Here is a 15,894-nt window from a genome sequence, read left to right on the forward strand (position 1 = left end):
CGAGCCTGATTGAATACAAGAGAAATAACTTGAACGGTACCAAAGACCAATGTTCAAGGATCAATCAATTTCAATCAACAACCAAAGGTTGGATTACCAATTGATCGATTCAACGCAAAACCTGTGATATTTCAATTATATATCAAATATAATGCGGAAAAGAAATAACACAGACACCAGAAGTTTTGTTAACGAGGAAACCGCAAATGCAGAAAAACCTCTGGACGTAGTCCAGATTGAACACACACTGTATTAATCCGCTACATACACTAGCCTACTACAAACTAACTTCGGTCTCGACTGTAGTTGAACCCCAATCAATCTCACACTGATCCAAGGTACAGTTGCGCTCCTTACGTCTCTGATCCCAGCAGGATACTACACACTTGATTCCCTTAGCTGATCTCACCCACAACTAAGATTTGCTACGACCCAAAGTCCAGGAATAGATAAATCTGTCTCCCACAGAAATACCTACGAGTTTTGTTCCGTCTTTTGATAAATCAAGGTGAACAGGAACCGATTGATATACCAGACCTATATTCCCGAAGAATATCCTAGAAATATTAATCACCTCACAATAATCTTAACCAACTAGCGAAACAAGATATCATGGAATCACAAACGATGAGACGAAGATGTTTGTGACTACTTTTCTATCTTGCCTATCGGAGAAATTAATCTCAATCCAATATTATGATTGTACTCAAATACGATAGAAACAACAAGATCAGATCACGTAACTATAGAGAAAATAGTTGGGTTTGGATTCACAATCCTAATGAAGTCTTTAAGTCGTTAACCTACAGGGTTTCATGAAAAACCTAAGGTTAAAGGAGAATCGACTCTAGCTTATACGACTAGTATCACACAAGAGGTGTGGGGATTAGGTTTCCCAGTTGCTAGAGTTCTCCTTTATATAGTCTCCATATCAGGGTTTGCAATCTAAGTTACCTTGGTAACAAAGCATTCAATATTCACCATTAGATGAAAACCTGATTAGATTCAAGCTAATATATTTCAACTGTTATATCGAACTTATTTTGTTATACACAAATGAAATGTACTTCATTTAGGTTTGATTAACCATACCTAAACGTGTACACCTAGTTGGTTCAACAATAGTTAACCAACGGTTAGCTATATGAGCACTTTCATATCAACCTTATTCATCTTCACCATAACTAGTTCAAATGACTCAAATAAACTAGTTAGAGAATTGTTCAATTGCTTAGATCTCATAGAAGTATAAAAGACACAATCGAAGCAAAATCGGTTTTGATTCACTCGAATCGATTTATGAACATTATAGACACGGTTTGCAAAGATTTCATTCCTTAATATATATATATATAAATGTTTTAGTTCATGAACAAACCGATTTTAGAAAGTAACCTACCTAAGTATGCGAACAGGTACGCGTACTTAAGTAACCGGATTGAGTTTGTCTTCACTTCCAAACTCCAGCAGAAATTCACGGACATGAACTTCCTCTAGTACGCGTACGGGTACGCATACTATCCCGGATTTCCAACAGCCGCCAGTACGCATACGGGTACGCATACTTTGGGTGCCCGGTTTTTGGAGTTTTACACAAATGTGGAAACACACTATGCTTATATCCAAAGATGGTTACATGTTCTAAACTCTCATTTGAATCATTGAAACATTCTTAGAGGATGTTATATAGTTGTTATTCACAAACTATTTTTCATCAAAGCGATTTTCAAGATATTGAAATTATCAACATGACTTTCGTCACGAGTAAAGATGAACTTGGACAAAGAAAAAGCTTACCAACACATATTTCGAGAAATAGATAAGCGACATAAACTCGGCTAGAAATAGCAAATGTGTATAATGGAAGTCTATATAGCAATACGACTTTTGTCTCAAGATAGGAGATATAATAGATAGACTTTGAGTGATAAATAAATTAAAGTCTCCACATACCTTTTTTTCAATGAAGTTCCACCAGTTCCTTGAGTAGTTATTCGTCTTTGCATGATGAACATCGTGGAGTCTAGAACTCAACTACACTTACTATCCTAGTCCGAGACTTATCTATAAGTACATAGATTAGAAATCAAGACTTATAGTTTTTGGCAACTAAACTTTACAAACAAGCTTGAGATAGCAATGCTTGAGAGTTCGACCGAGCAGTGCTCTAACAGTTCGATTTCGAACTTATACTATATACCAAGTGTATACCTTGTGGTTACTATCTTCTTGACAGTCTCTATCTATATTACGCAAGGTATCAGACTTATAGGTTGATAACGAAAAGATTGAGATGTACTTTGCACCCTCGTCATTTCAAGATCTTATCAGAACTTCCAGAGAGCCTTTGTAAAAAACACTTAAGGGTATCAATCTCTTCTTCATTTACAGATATGGTTTTTTTGTGAAGTTCTCATTGAGTTTATCAAACTCTATATTGTTCACATGAAGAGATGCTTCAACTTTTTTCAACTTTTTCTAACGAAGGTCTTTACGTTGAATTTCTTTACTTTTACTCAAGAACTCAAGGATCTCCTTATTTGATTCGTCATCTGAGTCAGAATGAGGTTCTACAGGTTTTTTGGCTGCAAGATCAGAATTTTCTTTGTAATCTTTAGAAAGAAATACTTCAGGCATATCATCAACAGAAACTATGAGACCATTATTTCCTTGATATTACTCCTTACTTAGGCATTCCTTTTGTACATGTCCGAAACCATGACATTTAAAGAATTGAAGAGGATGTTCATCTTGAGAAGAAGACTCACCTTGAATATTAGAAGACCCATTTTCCAGATCGTCTTTTCCTATGTCTCTTGAGAATATTTTTGGTATGATGTTTGATCATATACATGGAAATGTCTAATTTGTTGTGAACTTCATAGCATTCTCATGATAAAAAAATCTTTAACTTTCATACGAGGCTGCCTCTAAAAAAGTGTAGCAAAATCGTTTCCTTTAGTGACGACATGTTTCTTAGACTCGTATCGGGATGGCAAAGATCTCTGAATTTTCATCACAATATCCCTTTCAGGAATAATCGACCTTCCTAATGCATGAAAAACATTTACCATTTCAGACAACTTGTCATTAAATTCCTCAAACAAATCTTCGTCAGCTACACGAAGGTTTTCCCAGTCAGAAGTTAAGTTTTGAAGCATGACTTCTTTTTCTGCGGTATTTACCACTAATATATCCGAACCTGCTCCTACTAAAACCTTTAGAGGATTGTAGCCACTTACAACAGGAACGCAAGATTGTAAGAAGGATCGTATTTCTATTTTATATCATAAGTAATTTGTATCGTCGAAGGCTGGCGGTACGTTATTCGAGATTATACTCTTATATGTAATTCAGATCGCAACAAACACAAACTTGTTAGTGTTAGAGCATTGCTCGGTCGAACTCGCATACGTTGGTATCTCAAGCATGTTTGTCAATGTTAGTGATCAAAACTATAAGTCTTGATTTCTAGTATATTATATCTAAGTCTCGGACTAGGATAGAAAGTGTAGTTGAGCTCAAGGACTTCATGGCGATTCATCATATAAGTAGAAGAACTACTCAAGGAACCGGTGGAACTTCTAGACAAAAAGGTATGTGAAGACTTGAACTTATATATCACTCAAAAGTCTATCTACTCTATCTCCTACTCTTTGAGACAAGAAGTCGTATGCTATATATATAGACATTAATTACACACATTTGGTATTTCGAGCCGAGTATACCTCGCCTATCTATATATCTAAATATGTGTTGGTAATCTTTTCGCTTCGATCAAGTTTATCTTCACCATGTGACGAAAGTCATGATATGTTTCAATCATCTTAAAAATTTCTTTGACGAGAAATGGTGTAACAACTATATAACGTCCTCAAATAATGTTTCAATGATTGAAATGAGAGTTTACATTACATAATCAATGGTGGACATAAGCATTGTTGTGGAAAAACATTTATGTATAAGTCCTATTCCTTAAACCAAAGTTTGCGAACTTTGTTGATCAAGAGAACCGGAAGAATGGCGTGATCCAAGTCCGCAACTCAGTCCGCGAACTGTCGAAGTTCTCAAACCCGAGAATTTCTGCTGGAGTTGACAAACTATTTGCGTGAAGCTAAGTCCGTGAACTCAGCCCGCGAACCGTCGAAGTTCTCATTCCCGAGAATTTCTGCTGGAGTTTGTAAACTCTGCCCGGTAACTTAAGTCCGCGAACCTAGTCTGCGAACTTGAGAAAGTTATATATGTGAAGATGATTTCTAAACTTAAAACTTAAAAAGACTAAGGAATGCAGTTTGCAAACCGTGGATATAAAAGTTCATGAACCAATTCAAGTGAATCAAATCATCTTTGCTTCAATTGTTCCTTGTGCAGTGCATGAGATTTCCTTGCAATTGAACAACTCTCTAACTAGTTCATCTTGAAGTCATTTGAACTAGTTATGGTGAATAAGAACATGGTTGATATAAAATACTCATATGGCTAACCTTTTGGTTAACTATTGTTGAACCAACAAGTGCATACGTTTGGGTACGGTTAACAAACCTATAAAGGTGCATTGTCAACTGTGTGTAACAAGCTAAGTTTTTGATCTAACGGTTGAGAAATATTATCTTGAATCTAAATCAGGTTTTCATCTAACGGTGGATATTGATTGCTTTGTTACCAAGGTAACTTAATTGCAAACCCTGATTTGAAAGACCATATAAAGGAGACATCTAGTATTGTGAAAAACTAATCCCCACACCTTACATGTGATACTAGTTTGCGTGCTAGAGTCATTTCTCCTTTAACCTTTGGTTTTCTTCTTCTAAAACCAGGTTAACGACTTAAAGACTTCATCGGTATTGTGAAGCCAGACCGATACTACTTTTATTGTAGTTGTGTGATCTGATCTTGCATCTTCTATCGTACGAGTACAATCCGATTGATTGGATTGAGATTGATATTGATATCTCCGATAGGAAAGATATAAAAAGTAGTCACAAACATCTTCGTCTCATTGTTTGTGATTCCGCAACATATTGTTTAGCTACTGTTAGGATTTTGGGAAACCCTCCATAATAACCGCAATCGCACGATGTCTAACTAGTAGACAGAGGCAAGTACTGGTCGTTCCCACGAGGAGCAGTGGAAATACTGTAATCAATATCTCTAATAATTAGAAATAATGTTTTTTTTTATATTTTTATAATTGAGAAATGTAAAATGAAATAATAAAATTAAACTAAAGTAATAAAAGAAATTCAATGGGAGAGTCGGTAACCAGGGTTTATAGTATCCACCACAACTTCTATTCAATTAATGAAATGAAACATAATCCATGAATATTTGTCTATTGTTCGTTCTATCGACATCACCTATTATAAGTATTAGAGTCGCAAATATCGCTGGGACACCCTAAGCATGGTACATCAAAAGACTAAACCAAAGCACGCACCATCAAGTTGCGTTAGCGAGAAAATTACACGAAACTAAATATAAGTGCACAAATTTTAATTGTCTTTTCTAAGCATAACCCATCAAAGAAATTAACCAAGCATGGATTATCAAATAATAAGACAAACATATTTGTAAAACTATCGATTACGCACATAGGTTTTAAAACCGGTGAAGCAACAACTTGTATTTCGATTAATCAATAAATATTATTCAAGAATTAATCTAATCAAATCATAATAGTCTTTTGATAAATATTATTCAAATGAAAATAGCCTAATACTCTAAGTGGTTTCAACATAAACCCTAGTTACAAGGATTTAGCTAGACATGACTTTCTCAAAAGCCATAATTAAATCAAAGAGAATCACTAGCAAATCAAAATGGAAATGAAATCACAAGAATTGCAAACCCTTCTTTTCACTTCCGTAGCCGCGCCTCTCTTTTCTCTTCTCTGGTTTCGGCCTCTCGCAAGAGAGAGCTCCCAAAATCGGCCTCCCAAAACAGTCACCAGAACCCCCCTTTTTCTTCTTCACAATACCGAAAATATATACCAAATAAAGGCGTGTCGTCATTCTCTTAATTAGCCTTAATTGAAACTTTCATGGTGGTCATTAATGTGATATCCCCATATATATTCTTCTTCATTTTTCTTGCATGCATATTTGGTAGACTTAGAAAGAATCCCACGAGTGAGAAAGCAAAATCTTTTTAATTCATTTTTCTCCCTCCAATAAGATATTCACGTGGACCCATTTATTTGTTCCAATATTCCACTACCTAACAATATTTCCTTAACAGCTAATGCCTTTTCAACTTCCCAAAACTAGATGTGTAAATATGCGACGACACACGGCATAGTAACCCACTATAATGTTTTCTGCTTGCAATTTGCTGAAATCACACAACTGTTCTTCTGAGCCCCACAAAACCATGATTCAGGGGAAAGCATGTGTACGTGCTTAACCTTCTTGTTTTCAATTAGACCGTCCCACTTGTGTATCATCCCTTCTCTGTCTCGTTTTGGTCTCTCGGGTAACCTTGCTGGGTTTTTTTTGTGGCAAGCACTGTTTTAGTTTCACATTTCGCCATTTATTTTTGGATGATTGGATTTACTTCTACTTTCTAAAAAAGCATTAAAATAATATTATTAGCAACAATATCGAGTCCTAGATAATATAAATATGGGTACAAAATGTAGCACATACGTGCTTATCAGCTACCATACGATTAAGATTGTTGTGAGGTGATTGATAAATCTAGGATGTTCTTCAGGAATATAAGACCGGATTATCAATTGGTTCATGTTCACCTTGATTATTATCAAAAGACGGGAACTAAACCTTTAGGGTTTATCTGTTGGAGACAAATTGATCCTTTGATAGACTTGTCTGTGTGAGACAGATTTTTTTTATTGTCAAAGCCTGCGATTTTGGGTCGTAGCAACTCTTAGTTGTGGGTGAGATCATCTAAGGGAATCAAGTGCGCAGTATCCTGCTGGGATCAGAGGCGTAGGGAGTACAACTGTACCTTGGATCGGTGGGATACTGATTGGGGTTCAACTACAGTCCAGTCTGAAGTTAGCTTGGAGTAGGCTAGTGTCTGTAGCGGCTTAATACAGTGTGTGTTCAATCTGGACTAGGTCTCGGGATTTTTCTGCATTTGCGGTTTCCTCGTTAACAAAATTTCTGGTGTATTTTTATAATTGAAATAATACAGTGTGTGCGTTAGATAATCAATTAGAGTAATCCAACCTTTGGTTGTTGATTGTCATTGATTTATCCTTGGATATTGGTCTTTAGTATCATCCAAGTTATTCCTTGTGTTTGATTAAAGACTCGCTGATTTCTATTAGCTTGAGTAAATCGAAACAAGAGAGAGATATTAACTTCTTGAGATACTTTTACCTAGATTGAGTCTGACTGTTTAGTTGATTCTCTAGAAAGTATTTCGGAGTTAGTCCATACAGATTGCTAAGCGAAATATTGGGTGGTATTGTTAGACCCCCGCTTTTTCAATTGGTATCAGAGCAGGCAAACACGTTTAAGACCTTACAAGTATGTGTTTGTAGCGATATGACTCTATGGACAGAGGTGTTATCTCTATTGACATACCACCAATCTTTGATGGCTCTAATTACTTATGGTGGAAAATTGCTATGCGAGCTTTTCTTCAAGCGCGTGATTTTCAATCATGGGTATATGTTGTTAATGGCTATGATGCTCCCGTTGTGGCAGTTGGAGATGTAAACGTTCCCAAGAATATTGGTGAATTTAGTCCTGCTGAGCTACTTGCTGCAAAGCAAAACTCCGACGATTTGAATGCCATCATACATGCCATTACCCCACACCTTCAGCACCTTGTGTCAAATTTCACTAGGTCTAAAGATGCTTGGGATATCTTAGAAAACGTATTCGAAGGAAATACCCATTGGGTAAGAACATTCCTGAAAAGGACATTGTGATGAAAATCCTCAGATCGCTGCCATCAAGATACGATTCTAAGAAGCATGCCATCATTGAGGGAAATAACCCTGATACACTTTCCAAGACTTTACTAATTGGAAAGTTAAGAACTCTTGATCAAGAGACAGGAAAAACGTTCACACTCAACGATGTGAACAAACCTGAGATGCCTTCCTCTCACCTGTCCTGGGATGATGAATGTGATCATTCAATAATAGTAAAAGAAGTCAAGAATCTAACAAAAAAGAATAATAGATTTTCAGGTTTTCCATCTTCTCTGGTTGCTAAAAATAATTCAACGGAAGACAATACTTCTCAATATAACTCAGATGAGTCTAACTGGTGCAATGGATTTACTTCCCTTATTTCAGATTCTCTTTCAACTTCAAATTCTGATTCGGAACTTGAACTTGACACTGAGTTGGTTGATTTCCTGAATAAAGAGATTCTTCAAGAGAACCTTCGTCTTAAAGCCTCCTTGGGGAATGTTGAATCATCACTCCAGACGAAAAATATTGAGATAGAGCATCTTCGTATTAAATTCGTCAAAACCATGTCTCTAAAGGAAGAAGAGATTAATTCTCTCAGAGATGACCTGCAAAGGCTGTCTAGAAGCTCTGAAAAAATTGCAGCAATGTTGTTTGGTCAGAGATCCTTTGGAAACAATCATGGTTTAGGATTCAAAAGAAAAACAACAAAAGTGATGGATTCTGCAAATCAGGAAACAATGGTTGGGTGTTGTGTCAAACAAGAAAAATAACATGGAAACGAAAAATCCACATTGATCTGCTCCTTCTGTGGACACTCAAGGCATGATAAAGATACCTGTTGGAGATTCAAGAAAAGCAACAAAAGAGTCACCAAACTTCAAAAGAACATGCAAAGTGTGAGTATGGATAAAGATAAGCAAGATAAATATTCCAGAAGAAGTGCGAAATCTGTTAGCACAACCAACACTGACAAGCCACTAAAAGACAAGGGAAGTGGGCATTTGACCCGTCCGGTCACCAACTGAATGGTAACGATTGCCTTCTCATCTTTAACTTGGAAAAGATGAGAAGTGTCTGAGAAGTGGCTCAAGTCAATGTTCTTGAATTTCAATATATATTTAGGTAATCTTATTCTTAGATTCTTGGAAGATTGTGTCAAAATGATCTAGGGTTTGACACTTATAAATCTCCTTTTATTGGTTATTTTCTCCTTCTTTCAATTACGTTCTCATGGCTCTTGTAACTAGAGGAATTGAACGATCCCATAATCAATGGGTGTTTCAATAATGAGAAGAAATTTTTTGTAGATGCTCTGAGAATGATCTACAATGCCTAGTAAGTCTTATTTTTGGTTTAGTTGGAAGAATAACTAGTTCTTTGAATAGCAATGATTGTGACTACACATAACTATTATTGTTCATCTTCTTGTTCTTTTTTAGGTTTATTGGTTTAGATTCTAAATATATTTGGAGGATGATGTTTTTGCAGTATTAATCTTTATGATTTTTTATATTGCAATTGTTATGGGATATTGGTGTTTACGCCCGTGAACTATGTTTGTCCCATACTTTGTCAAAAGTAAAGTCGTTCATGGTCGGTATTCACGTACTGGTAAAAGAATGAATGGAATTTTGACAAATACAAAAGTTAAGCCTATATTATCAAATATTTTGATGAAAGATAGGTTAAAATCTTTTGTTTTCAAGGATTATGTCTATTAATTGTCGTTATGCAAATAGTGATTGAAGATAGAATGAATCCTTGTGTATTCCGCAGTATTGATCATCCCTGATCCATATTTTTATGTATTACTGTGAGGCTCCGTAATATATGTTATGTTGAGTACTATACAAACAATTTTATTTTTTATCTTGGTGTTCCGTGAGATATGTAATGTCGAGCATATTGAACTAAATTAATCATCTTATTTGGTTATTTAGTTATTGCTCCGTAAGTTTTCTTATGTCGAGAAAAACAAATGACAATTAAATTGATTACTTTTGTGATTAGTTTGGTTATGTATTCCAATTAGATTAATTGTTGGTTCTCTTGTAATTAATCTAGTTGAGTTTTTTCGTGTCTCCATAAGTTCTCTTATGTTGAGCACAATCAATTGAATTGATCACCTCTTGTGTTTAATTTGATTGCGTATTCCGACTAAATTAATCATGGGTTTACTTGTGATTAAATTGATTGAGTTTTTGGATATAGAAAATCCTTATTTTCTTTCAAAATGAAGGTCGCTCTTGTTTTTCTTTCGGTAATGACATCAAATGGGGAGAGTTCTTTTGAACTTGTGCTTAATGGTCATATCTTGAGGAGTGTGCGGCTGTGGAATTTTAGAGGGGTTATCTTGTATCTTTAAACTCCTTGATGAATGCATTTAGCTTCGTCTTTATGATTGCATCTAAATTAGTTGGTATGTATTTTTTTCTTTTGTCATGAAATGTCTCTTTCGAAAATTTCATTATGATCCCGTTCTTGTACCTTTGCCAATTTTATTGACAAAAAGGGGGAGAATTAATATATAGTTCACACTACAAATACATATGGTTTTCGGATCATAGTGTACGAGGGAGTGGTTTCCATGTGAGATGGAGTATTGACTAAGAGGGAGTTATACATATCACCGTAATATTATTGTTGAAGTTGTGATACAATTGAACTTTGACGCGATCATTGTTATAGCTACGGATCTTCAACAGCGGTGATTCTAAACTTACAATCTTTGGGATCATTGGAGTACTTGGAAGTGACGAAGATTTCGAGGAATATTGAAGATTATACATGTGGAATAGGAGCTACTAAAGTTTCTTTATCTTTTTTGTATTCCATATGTATTGATAGTTTTGTCACTAAAATTGACAAAGGGGGAGATTGTAATAGCATTGCTCGGTCGAACTCGCATGCGTTGCTATCTCAAGCATGTTTGTCAATGTAGTGATCAAAACTATAAGTCTTGATTTCTAGTCTATTAGAGCTAAGTCTCGGACTAGGATAGAAAGTGTAGTTGAGCTCAAGGACTTCATGGCGAATCATCATACAAGTAGAAGAACTACTCAAGGAAACGGTGGAACTTCTCGACAAAAAGGTACGTGAAAAGTATATCTACTCTATCTCCTACTCTTTGAGATAAGAAGTTGTATGCTTTATATATAGACTTTGATTATACACATTTGGTATTTCAATCCGAGTATACCTCGCCTATCTATATCTCGAAATATATGTTGGTAAGCTTTTCGCTTCGATCAAGTTTATCTTTACCATGTGACGAAAGTCATGATATGTTTCATTCATCTTGAAAATTGCTTTGACGAGAAATGGTGTAACAACTGTATAACTTCCTCTAAGAATGTTTCAATGATTGAAATGAGAGTTTAGATTACATAAACAATGGTGGACATAAGCATTATTGTGTAATCACATTTATGTATAAGTCTTATTCCTTGAACCAAAGTTTGCGAACTTTGTTGATCAAGAGAATCGGAAGAATGGCGTGAGCCAAGTCCACGAACTGCCGAAGTTCTCAAACCCGAGAATTTCTGCTGGAGTTGACAAACTATTTGCGTGAAACTAAGTTCGCGAACTAAGTCTGCAAACCCAGTCCGCGAACCGGCTAAGTTCTCATACACGAAAATTTCAGCTGGAGTTTGTAAACTCTGCCCGGTAACTTAAGTCCGCGAACCTAGTCTGCGAACTTGAGAAGGTTATATATCTGAAGATGATTTCTGAACTTAAACTTAAAAAGACTAAGGAATGCAGTTTGCAAACCGTGTCTATAAAAGTTCATGAACCGATTCAAGTGAATCAAATCTTCTTCGCTTCAATCGTGTCTTGTATAGTACATGAGATTTCCTTGCAATTGAACAACTCTCTAACTAGTTAATATTGAAGTTATTTGAACTAGTTATGGTGAAGAAGAACATGGTTGAAATAAAATGCTCATATGGCTAACCTTTTGGTTAACTATTGTTGAACCAACAAGTGCATACGTTTGGGTACGGTTAACAAACCTAGAAACATGCATTGTCAAATGTGTGTAACAAGATGAGTTTTCGATCTAACGGTTGAGAAATATTAGCTTGAATCTAAATCAGGTTTTCATCTTACGGTGGATATTGATTGCTTTGTTACCAAGTTAACTTAATTGCAAACCCTGATTTGAAAGACTATATAAAGGAGACATCTAGTATTGTGCAAAACTAATCCCCACACCTTACATGTGATACTAGTTTGCGTGCTAGAGTCGTTTCTCCTTTAACCTTTGGTTTTCTTCTTCTAAAACCAGGTTAACGACTTAAAGACTTCATTTGGATTGTGAAGCCAGACCGATACTACTTTTATCGTAATTGTGTGATCTAATCTTGCACCTTTTATCGTACGAGTACAATCAGATTGATTGGATTGAGATTGATATCTCCGATAGGCAAGATATAAAAAGTAGTCACAAACATCTTCGTCTCATTGTTTGTGATTCTGCAACATCTTTTTTCGCTACCATACGATTAAGATTTTTGTGAGGTGATTGATAACTCTAGGTTGTTCTTCGGAATATAAGAACGGATTATCAATTGGTTCTTGTTCACCTTTGATAGACTTGTCTGTGTGAGACAGATTTGTCTATTGTCAAAGCCTGCGATTTTGGGTCGTAGAAACTCTTAGTTGTGAGTGAGATCAGCTATGGGAATCAAGTGCGCAGTATCCTGCTGGGATCATAGGCGTAGGGAGTACAACTGTACCTTGGATCGGTGGGAGACTGATTGGGGTTCAACTACAGTCCAGTCCGAAGTTAGCTTGGAGTAGGCTAGTGTCTGTAGCGGCTTAATACAGTGTGTGTTCGATCTGGACTAGGTCTCGGGGGTTTTCTGCATTTGCGGTTTCCTCGTTAACAAAATTTCTGGTGTCTGTGTTATTTCTATTTCCGCATTATATTGTTTTATATTTATAATTAAAATACTACAGGTTATGCGTTAGATCATCAATTAGAGTAATCCAACCTTTGGTTGTTGATTGTCATTGATTGATCCTTGGATATTGGTCTTTGGTACCATCCAAGTTATTCCTTGTGTTTGATTAAAGACTTGCTTATTTCTATTAGCTTGAGTAAATCAAAACAAGAGAGAGATATTAACTTCTTGAGATACTTTTACCTAGATTGAGTCTGACTGTCTAGTTGATTCTCTAGAAAGTTTTTCAGAGTTAGTCCATAAAGATTGCTAAGCAAAATATTGGGTGGTGTTGTTAGACCCCCGCTTTTTCAGTTAGGTCTTAGGGTGTTTTCCTTCTTTGAAACCAATTGAAAATGAGAGAGCACCAAGTACACGAACAACTTTTTTGTTTGTTAACCTGTAAGGAAAAAACGTAATATAATTGCAAGTAGACCAACTTAATGATCCTTAACAATATGTATATGGAGTTTATATCTCTATCTTTTCTCAATCAGAAAGTCTATGCAATGGAGTCCGTGAACCTGATTATTAGGAAGACTACTTGGAACATCCCAAAATTCAATATCCAACATCAATTTAGTCGTATCCAAATAACCCAATTAGAATTTCGCCAAGTATGAAACTTGTTATCTATCTTTCAAGATACGAATTCTACAAGAACAAGTCTCGTAATCGGTTACAATTAATATGGAGGTATCCACTAAGGTTTAATACGTACTACTTGTATAAATATTATTATAAATATAAACAATATAATGAGGAAAAGGAAAAATACAAGACACTAGATTTTTTGTTAACGAGGAAACCGCATCATCATAAAAACCCCGGGACCTCGTCCATATTTGAACACCTAACTGTATTAAGCTGCTACAGACACTATCATACTATTAGACTCTGGACTTGAATGTTGAGAGTCTTGAGACCGAATCCACCTTCCAAGTGATTCAGTTACAGTAGAACTCCTTGCATCTCTTGAACCTCGCAAGTCTCTACGTTAATGATTCCCTTAGCTGGCATCCTTTACGGCATAACAATCGCTTCAACCTAAGTGAAGAATTTTGTTACAAATCTTCCTATAACAGATAAACCTATATGATCTTCCTTTAGATCAAAGATCAAGGCATGGAAATATGTTTGCAGTAGACAAAGCTAACAAAACTCATATTCTGGAACACTTACACTCAGTTAGTTGAGAAGCCTGGATCTTTAACCACCTCTAAAGAACAATCTTGAATTAATCAATTTTAAAAAGTTTTCACATATATATCTTGAGGAATCATAAAGTCTGAGATGAAAAGAAATTTATGATTTCTATCTATCTTGCCTGAAAGAGATTACGACAACCTCGATAACATAAAAAATAAGATCAGGATTTACAAACTAACAAGGTAAAGATAGTCGTACCTAGCTTCACGAATCCCCAACTGAATGTTGTATACGTAATTATGTTTCCCAGGGGAAACCTAGGTCAATAGAGGACAACTTGTTAGATAATTGCTCGGTCGAACTCGCATGCGTTGCTATCTCAAGCATGTTTGTCAATGTTAGTGATCAAAACTATAGGTCTTGATTTCTAGTCTATTATAGCTAAGTCTCGGACTAGGATAGAAAGTGTAGTTGATCTCAAGGACTTCATGGCGATTCATCATACAAGTAGAAGAACTACTCAAGGAACCGGTGGAATTTATCGACAAAAAGGTATGTGAAGACTTGAACTTATCTATCACTCAAAAGTCTATCTACTCTATCTCCTACTCTTTGAGACAAGAAGTCGTATGTTATATATATATAGATTGTGATTATACACATTTGGTATTTCGATCCGAGTATACCTCGCCTATCTATATCTCGAAATATGAGTTGGTAAGGTTTTTCGCTTTAACCAAGTTTATCTTTACCATGTGATGAAAGTCATGACATGTTTCAATAATCTTGAAAATTGCTTTGACGAGAAATGGTGTAACAACTGTATAACGTCCTCTAAGAATGTTTCAATGATTGAAATGAGAGGTTAGATTACATAAACAATGGTGGACATAAGCATTATTGTGTAATCACATTTATGTATAAGTCCTATTCCTTGAACCAAAGTTTGCGAACTTTGTTGATCAAGAGAATCGGAAGAATGGTGTGAGCCAACTCCACGAACTGCCGAAGTTCTCAAACCCGAGAATTTCTGCTGGTGTTGACAAACTATTTGCGTGAAACTAAGTCCGCGAACTAAGTCTGCAAACCCAGTTCGCGAACCGGCTAAGTTCTCATACCCGAGAATTTCAGCTGGAGTTTGTAAACTCTGCCCGGTAACTTAAGTCCGCGAACCTAGTCTGTGAACTTGAGAAGGTTATATATATGAAGATGATTTCTGAACTTAAACTTAAAAAGACTAAGGAATGCAGTTTGCAAACCGTGGCTATAAAAGTTCATGAACCGATTCAAGTGAATCAAATCATCGTTGCTTCAATTGTGTCTTGTGTAGTACATGAGATTTCCTTGTAATTGAAAAACTCTCTAACTAGTTCATTTGAAATCATTTGAACTAGTTATAGTGAAGAAGAATGTGGTTGATATGAAATGCTCATATGGATAACCTTTTGGTTAACTATTGTTGAACCAACAAGTGCATACGTTTGGGTACGGTTAACAAACCTAGAAGTGTGCATTGTCAAGTGTGTGTACCAAGCTAAGTTTTCGATCTAACGGTTGAGAAAATTAGCTTGAATCTAAATCAGGTTTTCATCTAACGGTGGATATTGATTTCTTTGTTACCAAGGTAACTTAATTGCAAACACTGATTTGAAATACTATATAAAGGAGACATCTAGTATTGTGCAAAACTAATCCCCACACCTTACATGTGATACTAGTTTGCGTGCTAGAGTCGTTTCTCCTTTAACCTTTGGTTTTCTGCTTCTAAAACTAGGTTAACGACTTAAAGACTTCATTGGGATTGTGAAGCCAGACCGATACTACTTTTATTGTAGTGGTGTGGTCTGATCTTACATCTTCTATCGTACGAGTACAATCAGATTGATTCGCTTGAGATCGGTATCTCCA

Source organism: Papaver somniferum, chromosome 2 (genome assembly GCF_003573695.1).
Source record: "Papaver somniferum cultivar HN1 chromosome 2, ASM357369v1, whole genome shotgun sequence".
NCBI lineage: Eukaryota > Viridiplantae > Streptophyta > Magnoliopsida > Ranunculales > Papaveraceae > Papaver > Papaver somniferum.